General features: G+C 37.2%; 1 protein-coding gene across 3 annotated transcripts in view; it reads right to left on the bottom strand.

The window, feature by feature from the left end:
• The window catches only part of LOC115214175 (ADP-ribosylation factor GTPase-activating protein 1-like), a 243,056-nt gene that overhangs the window by 159,952 nt on the left and 69,301 nt on the right, over positions 1-13,803 (bottom strand). The window lies entirely within an intron of this gene.

Here is a 13,803-nt window from a genome sequence, read left to right as displayed (position 1 = left end):
ATATGTGTGTGTGTGTATGTGTGTGTTTGTCCCCACAACATCTCTTGATAACTGGTGCTGGTGTGTTTACATCTCCGTAACTTAGCGGTTCGGCAAAAGACACTGATAGAATAAGTACTAGGCTTACAAAGAATAAGTTCTGGGGTTGATTTGCTCAACTAAAGGTGCTGCTCCAGCATGGTCGCAGTCAAATGACTGAAACAAGTAAGAGAATAAGGTTGTGAATTTGATTCCCAGAAGTGTGTTGTGTCCTTGAGCAAGACATTTTATTTCACATTGCCCCAGTTCACTTAGGTGACAAAATTGAGTTGTACTTGTCACACACTGCTGTCATGCTGAATCTCCCTGAGAATTACATTAAGGGTATGCAAGGCGGCTAGCTGGCAGAAACGTTAGCACGCCGGGCGAAATGCATAGCCGTATTTCGTCTGTCGTTACGTTGTGAGTTCAAATTCCGCAGAGGTGGTCTTTGCCTTTCATCCTTTCGGGGTCGATAAATTAAGTACCAGTTACACACTGGGGTCGATGTAATCGACTTAATACCTATGTCTGTCCTTGTTTGTCCCCTCTATGTTTAGCCCCTTGTGGGTAATAAAGAAATAGGTATGCATGTCGGTAGAATGTTCAGCCACTTGCATGTTAATTTAACAAGCAGGCTGTTCTGTTGACCATATCAGCTGGAACATTTATCCTCGAAACTGAAGGAAAGCCAGGCTATTTTGTTTTTCTACTAGATGACATACAGTGTAGCATCAAGAGGAGGAGAATGATAGCAATCCTTAGCAAGACTATAGGATACGGAATAGAATCAAGCAAATCTCTTCTAAATCGTACCTTACAAAAAAAAAAAAAGAAAAGAAAAGGAAAGAGAAGGAAAGCTTGTAGGCTGACATGGTCCCAGATACAACAATGTCAAATCTGAGAATAAGAAATCTTCCAGAATGGTCATGGCAGGGATGACACTTTGAAAAAAAAGTTTCTCCAGATCTAAACAACATCAATAAGGCCCCCCCAACAGCGAACTGCTTCTACATCATCAGTTTTATCTCGAGTCTTGAGGGTGACATCACAATAAAGTGTATATATCTTGTTAAGATTACTATTTAACTATGAAAACACACACACACACATGCACACACAACACACACAGCCAAGTTTATCAAATGATATATTGCATAAAATATATAAATATAAACATAAGATTAAACATTTAAGATAGTTGATGAGTTAGCTATATGTATGAATAAAAAAAAATGCATTGCAAATTAGGAAAACAAACAAGCAATAAACAATACCAACAAAACAAACAAACTGTAAAATTCAGTAATTTTAAAATTAAGCTTCAGGAAAATTTTTAATAACATCTTTTGCCTCCTTTACTATATCAACATTTTTTAATATTTTTATTATCAATTTTAACAGACTTCTGACAAGCATACCATATAACTGAGTTTTCACAAGAAAATGAACACTTTTTGTTGTTGACTGACTAGCAGCAGGGAGAGGAGTGAGAAACAAATTATTCTTACTTCTCCAACCTTCATCTATGACAAATTATTGCTTTCAGCACCATCGTTAAATGTGAACAGAAAGAAAGCAGTTATGGCTATGTGGTTGAGAAGTTTGCTTCAGAATCACACGGTTCCAAGTTGATTGCATGGCATGGTAATTAAGTGTCTTCTAAATAGCTTTGAGTCAAACAAAACCTTCATCATCATAATAATCACTCTATGTCTACTCTCCATATTGGCATGAGTTGGAGGGCTGGAAAGAATTCAATGGGTTGGGGGAACCATACCTTCTCCCTAGGTCTCATTTTTTGCCATGGTTTTTATGGCTGTATGTGCTCTAACACCAACCACTTTACAGAATACTGGATACATTTTACATGGCACCTACACTGTAGAGGTTGCCTTGCCATCAGTAAGGCTGAAGAGTTTTCTAAAACCTTGCTTTATTGTTGTTTGGACAATTATTGAACACTTGTCAGTGGAAACCTGTCTTTTGTGCATATGTATGAGTGAAAGTACCTCATGGTATTTCACTCTTTTAGGTGATAACTAGTATATTACTGTATATGCAACAGGGGAATTTTTTCAGATGTGAGGGTCAAACTCCATTATTGGTCTTACTTAAGCTTTATAAAGAGAATCAACAGCTGCTCAATGCTGAAATATTCTCTGGCCCTGAAGAGGAAAGCTAGTCTTTGAGAGACATTTTTTGCTTGTTATGCTATGTATATAGGGAAGATATAGAGATTGTGAAGCCTAACATTAATAGTAAATTTAAGGGTTTTAATGGTACACTGTCTTAGACTGGAGATGGTAAGGCACAAGATCACAGGTCTGCTCATTCACCATTTATCTGCTCTATCATTATCACTTCTGTACATCCTTGCTCTCTTCCTGGGCCATTTGGTAGAAAAGTCAGTCATTTATTCATCATTTATCCATGTCTTACTATCTCTCTCTCTCTCTCTCACTCCCTCCACCACCTTCTCATTCCAATCAATCTGCTTCTACCAACACACTCTTAGTCTCCTCTCCCACCCACCCTGGTTCTTCTATCACTACTGTTTTCATCTATTCAGCTCCTCAGCAGGCAATGACTCTAAACTTATGAGGTATGAGACAATCTCCACATGTATTGGTGCCACTATAATTCCTCTCTGAATACTCTGTGAAGTGAACGATGAGAGAATAGTGATACATAGTCGAGGGGTTTGCTAAGTCTTGTCAAATTTGTAGTAGTCCTCTCTAGCACTGATAATGCAATAAAATGTATCCAGTACACTCTGTAAAGTGATGGCATAAAGAAGGACATCCAGCCATAAAAACCATTCCACAGAGAAATGTCTGGGCACATGTGGTCAACTGATCCATCTAGGTAGGCTGTAATTCTATTAAGAACAGATTGTGAAACTATCTTTTTATATGTTGAATGAGACATGGCTATCACCTCACCAAGGAGAATGGTTTTATGATCTCTATTTATGACACTGAAGGATAATAGCAAAATAATAGTTTAAAGCCACAACAATAGCTTTCAAAGTTTATTCAAAACCCAGTAACAGAATGAGCCTATGAGAGAGACTCTGCGCGGTCATTTTACCTACAGGGAACAGCGGCCAAATCCCCATCAGATCCATAAAATCTTGCCCTGACAAATTTCATCTAACCCATGCAAGCATGGAAAAGTGAATGATGATGATGATGATATGACAAACTTCACAGGTTGACCATAACAACCATTTTTATACCAATAGCCATCACGATATCTCACTCAACATGATTTAACACTTCCAACTTCCTATTGTTTCAATGTCACTTCCTTTGATATCCTTAACTGTTAATGGATATAATAAAACAATAATTTTTTTCTCCTAAGGTTTTTCTTCTTTTGCTAATATCTGCAGCCACATGAGACTTTGATATCACTTTGTTTATTGTGGCTAATTATGAATGAACTCCTGCACATATATCAAACGAGCAAAACGCCCCTCCCCCTGTCTAATGGAAGGTGCTGAATCATATCTGCTGAATAAAAAGCAATCAGTGTATTCTTTTCATTAAAAAATAATTAAGCATGCCTTTATTTCAATAAAACTTTTGGTTTTGTTAAATGAAGTTAAGGCAAAAAACCCCCAACTTCTTGAGAAACCAAATAGTCTTTCCTTCCTTCATGCCAAGTTTGAAGAAAATATCTCTTTTGCATCTTAATTTTTTGGTCTCTTAAATATACTGCATTTTGTGGCATTATTTCAAGCCAGCCGGCTTATTTTGCGCAAACTGCACGTGCATTTTTCTCGCGTACATGTAGTATCGAACGCAACAGCTGATGTACTTGCACGTACAAATGCATGTTCCCACTGCTTTATCGATTGCATTCTCACCTGGAATCGATTTTTGTAATTTTTTCAAGACTTATACATGCCCTGATACCATCGGTATCTACATATCAAATTTGAGTGCAATTGGATGGAGGATGCCCGAGATCCTAGAAGACACACACACAGACAAACAGAATGGATTTTATATAATAGATTATAGAATGAAAGTTCTATATATAACTGAATGAAAGTTCAGAAAATAAACAGTGCATTTGTTAGTGATATGTTATATCTGTAGCAAGTGAAATGAATGCTGTACAATTGTGTTTTAGAAGTAAATGAAAATTGCATGTCCTTACCTAATTGTAAAATATATACTCCCGTCATACTGACAGTGAAAATGATCAATACACAATTAATAAATGTTTTTAGAAAATCCATGAAGAAATAAAGTTATGTTACAAGTTCCAACGTGACTGGGTACTCCAACATGACAACTTCCAAAATTTTCGTACGTCCATTTCACTATGATACATGTGAAAGCATTTTTAAAAAATGAAAGTGTGTTTAATTCGAGCAACCGCTGTAATAAAGATGTGTATGAACTCTATAGCTGAGCCACTCTATACTACATAGTTTCTGCCATTTACATTACAGAGTAGAACATAGGTGTAAAATTTTTTAACTCATTGAACAATGTTAAAGGTTGCTGAGATACTGTGCTCATAAAGAATTTTCCTAGAATATCTTTCAAAGTTTGAAAAATTTTGTAAACAATATACAAAAACCCTCTATTTCAATAGATTTTAGATTTCAAATATCTTTATAACAAAACAACAAATTTCCTTTTTCTTTTCCCCAATCACAAAACGTCGTCCTAATAATAGTGAGAGTTCATTCCCCGCTACAACTCTTCTGTATGGTATAACGCATAACTAAATGCAGTAAGGATGCAGAGTGTTGCTTCCAGTTGTCCAGCAAAAGACTTATTCAGTAGAGTGTGGCATCTAAGGAGAGTTAAGTAATTTAGTGCTTTATAATATTGATAAATTTCCATCACCTATAGCAACAATTACACTGGGTGTATAGATATGAATGATATGAACTAAAGAAGGATCTGCCACGTGGTTGCATGTTTTGCTAGAAATAACAAGCCAAAAATCTTGCACAACTCACATAGTAGTCTTGAAAATGGTGGATGAATGCACAGGATGGTCACAGCTGAAACAGCAGTGATCGTAGTTCCACTTGATCAAAGGTGATTTGAGGTTAAACAACACAGACTTAGTATCGTTCCGCTTGTCATCCAACACGACCCAATTGTCTCTGATTTCAGTTAGGTGTGGCACTGTTCATTCTGGGATTTACTTAATTTTCAGTAAATTGTGAAACTAATTGCTGCAGCTTCAGTTGCATCGTTATTAATATGAGAATAAGATGTGTAAATAGAACTTTAAAATGTTTCAAAGAAGCGAAAGTGAACAGTCTAGCATTTGTAATAATAAACAAAGCGAATTAGATAAATTAAACACAGTTTGACTAAGGATCGCTTTTCAGTCTTTTGTTGGTTGTAAACTGAAGGCTAAAGCAACAGCTGTGCACAAACACAACACAAGCTGTTCAACTATTTCCAGAAAAACAATTGACAGTAACATTAGTTATAGTTACTAGATATAATTAACCAGCCCAATTGTAAGCCGCATTATTCTTTAAAAATCACATTTACTGAGAACACCTATAATTGCTTACACTTAAAACCATTGAAATAGTAAAATTATGTCAGCAAAAAGTCAATAGTTTCCTGTCTGTATATTTCTTCATAATAATCCTAATAGCTAAATGTTTGGCTTGTAGTTATTATAAAATTTGTTGCTAAGAAGTCATATATACGAAGCACAAAGGTTTCTTCACGATCCATGCCTGGCTCATAAGGGCCGGTTTCCCAGTTTCCTTGGCGTATGGGTTCCCCACCTGGACGTGACGCCAGTCCGTTGCAGGTGAGCTGCAAGATGCAGAAGGAAAGAGTGAGAGAAAGTTGTGGTGAAAGAGTCAGCAGAAGTTCGCCATTACCTTCTGCCAGAACCACGTGGAGCTTAGGTGTTTTTGCTCACAAACACACACATCGCCCGGTTTGAGATTCGAAACTGCAAGTCCGCTGCTGTAACCACTAGGCCATGTGCCTTCACAAAGCACAAAGGTTGCGAAATTAAGATGTTGGGTCTTGCCATGTGTTAATGCCTTACTTCGTCTTATTCAAGTTTTGAACATGTATAAGACAGAAAAAAACCCATTCAACCAACAATAAGAAAGCCTGTATGCAATCACTAAAAACTTCTACAAATAATAACAGCCAAATCACCCCCAAACCACATTCTACCATTTTAAAAGGACATTGAATAAATATAATTTGAGAGAGAGAGAGAGTGAGGGAGAGAGGGTGGGTGGGTGGAATTCCCCAAAATAGATGGTCATAGTTGGAACCACCAATCACTTAGATCATATGTCTGCTGTTGCATCAGTCCTGACCTCAGATTAAACAACAACAACAACTCATAATCCCACATGACATGTATTAGATTCCATTTCTAGTTTACGAACATCAGAAATAGAGGGTGTTCACGATAAAAAACATGTTGAATAGCATGAACTCCCTTCATGCACATTTTTCTCTTTTATTGTGAAACTTTGACATCTTGAAGTTCATCTCATCTTCTTTACCCACTTATTCCTGAGAGGATCATGGGGGCAAGGGGCAGTCCTCCATCAGGTCCTGTCAGAAGCAACTGTCCCCAATTGATCCTGTTAAATTTCCAAGCAAGACCAATGGAACTCATGGATATTATTCAACCATCTTGTTTGTGGTCTACCACTGGGTCTCCCACTGGTTGGACTGTTTCTGTGTTGTCACATTTTTGTGACCTGTTATCTCTTACATAAACATTTTGTCTAATTTTCTGTGATTAAGAACATGGATTTTGGGTTTCAGTCCCACTGCATGCCACCTTGGGCAATTGTCTTGTGCTGTAGCCACTGGCTGACCAAAGTGTGCTGAGAGGATTTGATAGAGAGAAACTGAAAGAAACCTGCTGTATAGATGTAGGTGTGCATGTGTGCACATAGATAAATATAGAAATACACATATACACACACAGAGCAGGGCCCATTCAGTTTCTGCCAACCAAATCAATTCACAAGAGTATATAGAACTGTATTACCCACCTCTCAGTTGAGCAGGCTCTTGTCATAAAAGTTACTTGATGGTTTCACTACTGCTAGTACCCCACCCCCACTCACCACCACACACACAAAAAAAGCACCAAGTACATTCTGTTAAGTGGTTGGTGTTAAAAAGGGCACCCAGTCAAAGAAATCATGCCAAAACTAACACTGGAGCTCTGTGCAGTCCCTCTGGTTGGTTGGTTCCTACCAAACTGTCCAATCCATGCCAGCATGGAAAACTGATATTAAAAGAATATGATCATGGTGAGGTATTCTAAATTAAATGCAGATATTCTATGAACAAGGTTGGTGTGGTTTTGTAAAAAAAAAGGAAAAGGAAAAAAATTAACAGATAGTGTGTTACTTGGTTTATATTCCATAGATGCTAATGTCAATTAAATAGAGCTTGTAAACGAGCTCACCATAATTCCACAGCCACTGGTAGCATCTGTAAATGGCTAATTCATGTGATAATTGTTACTAAAGTATTAGACTGTTGAGAATAGACTGACCCTTTAGCATTCAGATTACTCTGTCAAATGTGGTGCTTATTTATTAACATTTTTTTCAATTAATTATGTATTATCTTGTAGCTTTGAGAGTTCAGATACGCTGCATTGAACATGACAAGTAGAATATTTTTGTCAGACATGGTCAGTTTAAATGCTAAAGGGTTAAAATAGAAAGGGATATAGTAAGAATATGTGTGTGTAGTATTTGACAATTTATAAGATGAACTGCAATTTTAGTAGGCCCTTTCTTTAAAAGAAATTTCACCTGAGATTTTGGGAGCCCTCACCACTATCAGATCAATTTAAAGTTTGATGGATTCAGATCCTTCTAAAATCCCTCTACATTCCTTTTATTAATATATATCTAACTAAAATGCTCACTGTGCTTCAATTAAATTCTATAATTTTTTATTTATTTATTGAGATAGGTGTAGGAGAGGCTGTGTGGTAAGTAGCTTGCTTACCAACCATATGGTTCCGGGTTCAGTCCCACTGCATGGCACCTTGGGTAAGTGTCTTCTACTATAGCCTCGGGCCGACCAAAGCCTTATGAGTGGATTTAGTAGATGTAAACTGAAAGAAGCCCGTCGTATATATGTATACGTGTGTGTGTGTGTATGTGCTAGTGTGTCTGTGTTTGTCCCCCCAACATCGCTTGACAACCGATGCTGGTGTGTTTATGTCCCCACAACTTAGCGGTTTGGCAAAAGAGACCGATAGAATAAGTACTAAGCTTACAAACAATAAGTCCTGGGGTCGATTTGCTTGACTAAAAGTGGTGCTCCAGCATGGCCAGTCAAATGACTGAAACAAGTAAAAGAGTAAAAGGGATATCAAAAAGTGTTTCACACACAACACAACATATTTAGTGGGTCATGAATGCAAGATGACGAAATGTGATGTCACCTAACATGTGCCAAGTTTTATTTTGCCTCATTTCTATTTTAAATACACTAACAACATCAATATTGCAGTTTTGCACAGAAACTATAAAGGCACGTTTTGCTCACAGACCTAGCTGCAGCACAAAGCAACATGGAGATTGTCAGCTTCTTGAATGTGATTGGGTCCTGTGTGTCTCGGATTGGAAAAGAGTTAGGGCTCTCTGGTGGGTCTCTAAGCAGTTTTTGCTTACCAGTTCCACTCACAAGGCATTCATCAGCTTAACTGACTTTAAAATTGGGAGCCTGCTTGGCTGCCAACACTTTTCTCTGCAAAATAGGGGTAGCTTATCCTGTTCAGGCTATATTATTAGCATTATCCTGCGTTTGAGAATTTAAAATCACTTCTTTAACTTTCTAAGACATCTCAAAGCTTCTAAAAGCAAACCGCATTTGTTTGTTTATGTTCATCGTAATTTGAATTGAATTATAAATATTTTTGGATTGTTCAAATAAAAATTAAAATTAGAGGATCATGTGAAAATGCACATTTTTTCAAACAGTCTGCCCATTTAGCTATTAGAATGAAAGAAAAGCAGGATCTCAAAACTTTGGAGTCATTTTGATAAGTGCCATGCACAAAACCTTCACCTCTTAAAACTCTAAGTAACTTCTGCAGATTAAAAATAATAAAATATTATATCATGAAATTTACTGAGTCCTATTTAACCCGTTTCTTCTCTGAAACACACATATATATATATATATATATATATATATATATACACACACACACACACAAATATATGTTATATATAATGAGTGAGTGTATATGTGTGTGTGTGTATGTGCGTATATACTCTAGTGCAGTGGCAAGTTCAAAGAGGCTATGTCTGGCCACTTAGAAGAATAAAGAGCTCAAAGAGAATAAATAAGTATTTAATCCATAATCATTGTAATGTATTTTATTGAACTAATGATAATGGATTAAAGTTTTATATACTGTCATAATCATCTTCATTTTAACATCCACTTTTCTATGCCCGCATAGTTCAGATGAAATATATTGTGGCAGATTTTCTATGGCTGGGTGTTCTTTCTGGAGCCAGTTCTCACCTGTTTCCAATGTGGTCCAATCAATGTGTTTGTTGATCTGAGGTTTGCTCCATTTTCTGATTATTTATATTTGTTTCCTGATAAACTCTTGTTTATCCTGTTGTTACCTGCACTCTACGTGTATAGTGTGCCTGCACACCAATGCCCAGAGATAACATGGGTACTGGATACCGATAGTATATACGGATATTTTATCCCTTAGTCGGTTATTATAACCACAAGCTCTTTTTACTCACACACACACATATATGTTTGTCCTCCCATCATCGCTTGACAACGACCCTGAAACTTAGTGGTTTGGCAAAAGAGACCGATAGAATAAGTACTAGGCTTACAAAGAATAAGTCCTGGGGTCAATTTGTTCGACTAAAGGGGGTGCTCCAGCATGGCTGCAGTTAAATTACTGAAACAAATAAACGAATAAAAGAATTTGTTGTTTAGCCCCAGGTTAGTCCTAATTGAGCAGATCCTAGATGAAATGTATTCCAGCTGTGATGACACCATCTTTGCATCAAGTATATATATTATTCAATATGTCCTTATTTTTGGCACAAGGCCAGAAATTTTAGGGGAGAAGGGGTAAGCCAGTTACGCTGACCCCAGTGCTTATTTTATTGAGCCCCAAAGGATGAAAAGCAAAAGTCAATCTTTTCAATCAATATTTCAAGCAGAAAAAGGGACAGCAGAGAGACCCCTCTTGATGTGATGACAGAGATGAGGGCAAGTAAAAATGTGAGCCAAAGGACTTTAAAAATAAGGGGTTAACTGGAATGAACATTATCAACTATTTCTAGGCCTTTTGGCATTTTAATACCATCAACCAATCATTTTATTGGTTATCGACATTTTGGTTTCCCCTCCCCCGCCTTTTCAATTAAGATATTAGATAGTAATTGGGTGAATTAAATAAATGCAATTAAGTCAAATAAACTTGACTATAATAAACCATTCTGGGATTATCTGCAATCATCTAAGGAATACATCTCAAATATTTCTAATCAGCTTTCAACACACACACACACAAAGACATGCAAATACACACAGACTTGCATCAATACTTCAACGAAGCACTTGTAAAGCATTGAGAAGTATCAACTTTGGCATGAGTAAATAAACATATTGTTAGACAAGGACAACTGCAACAACAACAACAGTGGCAATGACAACGACAACAACAAAAAAGGTTAAGTCAATAAAAGAGTTTGTTTTGGATCAACATCAACAGCAACAACAACAACACATACAGAACAAAGATAAATAAAAACCCAACACAAACAAAACATGTCTGCTAAATGAATAAACATGTCACGAGAACAAAAAAAAAACCCAACAACAAAGAAACAAAAACAGTCTAGTCTATTGTTAGAGATGAGATTTTTTTTCCTTTTGTTGTTTTCATTTTTCTTTATATAATAAGCATCATATGTTTGTAGAGAAAAAGAGAAAGGGAGAGGGGAGAAGTGAGTTTGCTAATTAACTGGCAACAGCCATTGATTTCTATAATGGGGAAATAAGTAATGACAGTGATAACAATAACAATTTTTTCTACTACAGGCACAAGGTCTGAAATTTTGTGGCGAGTAGAGATAAGTCAATTTACAATGATATATAATAATGAAATTATTGTATCCAGTGCTCAGGTGCACCACAACTTGTCAAAAGTGTGTATAAAGCATATAGAGTAATGTACAAATGTCTGGAAAGTGAACAGTGTATGAATCAGATACGTGCTTCCGTGTGTATGGAGGGGAGCATCAACTCCACTGCTCAAATGGTACATATTTTAGAGACTCTGAAAGAATGCATGGCAAAGTTGACCATGGAGGAATTTGAAATCAATGTAAAAGCTGGAAAAAAATATCATTAAGGATTTTGTCTAATGATTCTACTAGTTTACCACCTTAACAACAATAACAATAATAATTCTATTATAGGTACAAAGCCTGAAATATTTTGGGGAAGGTTATGTCGATTACATTGACCCCAGTGTTCAACTGGTACTTATTCTATCAACCTTGAAAGGATGAAAGGTAAAGTTGATCTCAGCAGAATTTGAACTCAGAATGTAAAGATGGATGAAATGCCGCTAAGCATTTTACCCAGTGTACTAACGGCTCTGCTAGCCCACCTTAATAATAATAATCCTTTCTACTATAAGCACAAGGCCCGAAATTTTGGGGGAGGGGACTAGTCAATTACATTGACCTCAGTGTTACACCGGTACTTAGTTTATTGACCCTGAAAGGATGAAAGGCAAAGTCCACCTCGGTGCAATTTGAACTCAGAACATGCAGGCAGACGAAGTGCCGCAAAGCATTTCGCCCAACGTGCTAACGATTCTGCTAGCTCACCACCTTAATAATAATAATAATAACAATAATAATGATAATAATAACAGATGGGCTACAACAAATATTCTGCTCAATACCACAGATTTGCTTGTCAGTTGTTTGACCGTAACCAGTTGAGCATATCCCTTGGTGGTTGACCATATGTGCATCTTTCATCATGAGCAGAAGTAGTGGGGGAATATAGTATCAAAGTGTTGTGAGGAATTTTTGGGGGTTTGAATAATTCACCTCTGGAAATATGGGTGTTTTGTTCAACATCCTTAAACAACCCTTATTCAAAAACTTTTTGAGTGGGATGGGCTACTCGACCTGAAGAAAATTCTAGCTGAGCCCCACCTGCAAGGCCATGCGCTGTTTATCTTGATATGAGATCACCATGTTGAGCACATATGGTTGTGATGCATGTGCCTGGTGTACTCTTATCAGGTGGGTAGTCATGATGGGTATATTGGGTTTCGTATATTTTACCCTAGTGTCACTTTGTTGGCATGCGCTGCTCTCTCACTCAATAATAATATTAATAATAATAATAATAATGATGATGATGATAATGATGATTTTTAATTTTGGCACAAGGCTAGCAATTTCAGAGAGGAGTAAGTTGATTACATTGACCCCCAATGTTCAAGTGGCACTTATTTTATTGACCCCAAGAGGATGAAAGGCAAAGTCGACCCGGGCGGCATGTGCACTCAGAACATAAAGTCAGAGGAAATGTTGCTAAGCATTTTTCCCAGCATAGTAATAATTCTGCCAGCTTGTTATCTTAAGTAGTAAACTAATAACAACAACAATAACCAGATCATCGTAACAGCAATATGGAAACCTACTTTAAAACCAACAAAATACTCATAATGTAAGTAAAAATCAATATAAAAAAGTGGTCAGTTTGTTTTGGCTGAAAAACAACAAAGACAAGTACCCATGCAAAAAGAAGACACCCGTGAAAAAAGGGAAACAAACAAAATAAACCAAATGCCTCGGCTAACAAATTAAGAATGAAAAAAATAACTGCAACAACAACAACAACCATAATTGTTTCTGATTATGACACAAGGCCAGCAATTTTGAGAGGAAGGGGATTAGTCAATAACCCCCATCCTTTCTCAAAAATTCAACCCCAATACTTGAATGGTGGTTTATTTTAATGGACCCAGAGGGATGAAAGGTAAAGTAGACAGTGATAGGATTTGAACTCAAAACATAAAGAGCTGAAGAAAATCGTGCAAAGCTTTTTTTACAGCGCTCTAATGGTTTTGTCATTTCACCTTAATAACAATAATTCTTTCTGCTATGAGCACAAGGCCAGCAATTTTACAGAAAGGGGGCTAGTTAATTATATTAATCTTATAGTGTGCAACTGGTCGTCATCATCATCATCATTGTTTAATGTCCATTTTCCATACTGGCATGAGTTGGATGGTTTGACGGAGGACTGGCAAGCCAGTAGGCTGCACCAGGCTCCAATCTGATCTGATAAGATTTATACAGCTGGATGCTTTTCCTAACACCAACCACTTGAGAGTGTAGTGGGTGCTTTTTACGTGCCACTGGCATAGGGGCCAGTCAGGGGGCACTGACATCGACCACATTCAGATGGTGATTTTTATGTGCCACTGGCATAGGTGCCAGTCAGATGGCACTGGCATTAGCCATGACTGTAATTTCACTTGACTCACCAGGTCTTCTCAAGCACAGCGTGTCACCCAGCGATTCAAGGGTACTTTAAAATGGGCTGGTTATGCGACATTGGTAACGGCTGCAGCTGCAATCTCACTTTACTTGCTGGGTCTTCTCAATAACAGCTTATCTCCAAAGGTCTCGGTCCCTTGTATTTATTCTATCTTATCAGCCCAGGATGTAAGACAATGTCATCCACAGGGGCATTTGAACTG

This window comes from Octopus sinensis, linkage group LG7 (genome assembly GCF_006345805.1).
Source record: "Octopus sinensis linkage group LG7, ASM634580v1, whole genome shotgun sequence".
Classification (NCBI taxonomy): Eukaryota; Metazoa; Mollusca; class Cephalopoda; order Octopoda; family Octopodidae; genus Octopus; species Octopus sinensis.
This window is presented reverse-complemented; position numbering and strand designations above follow the sequence as displayed.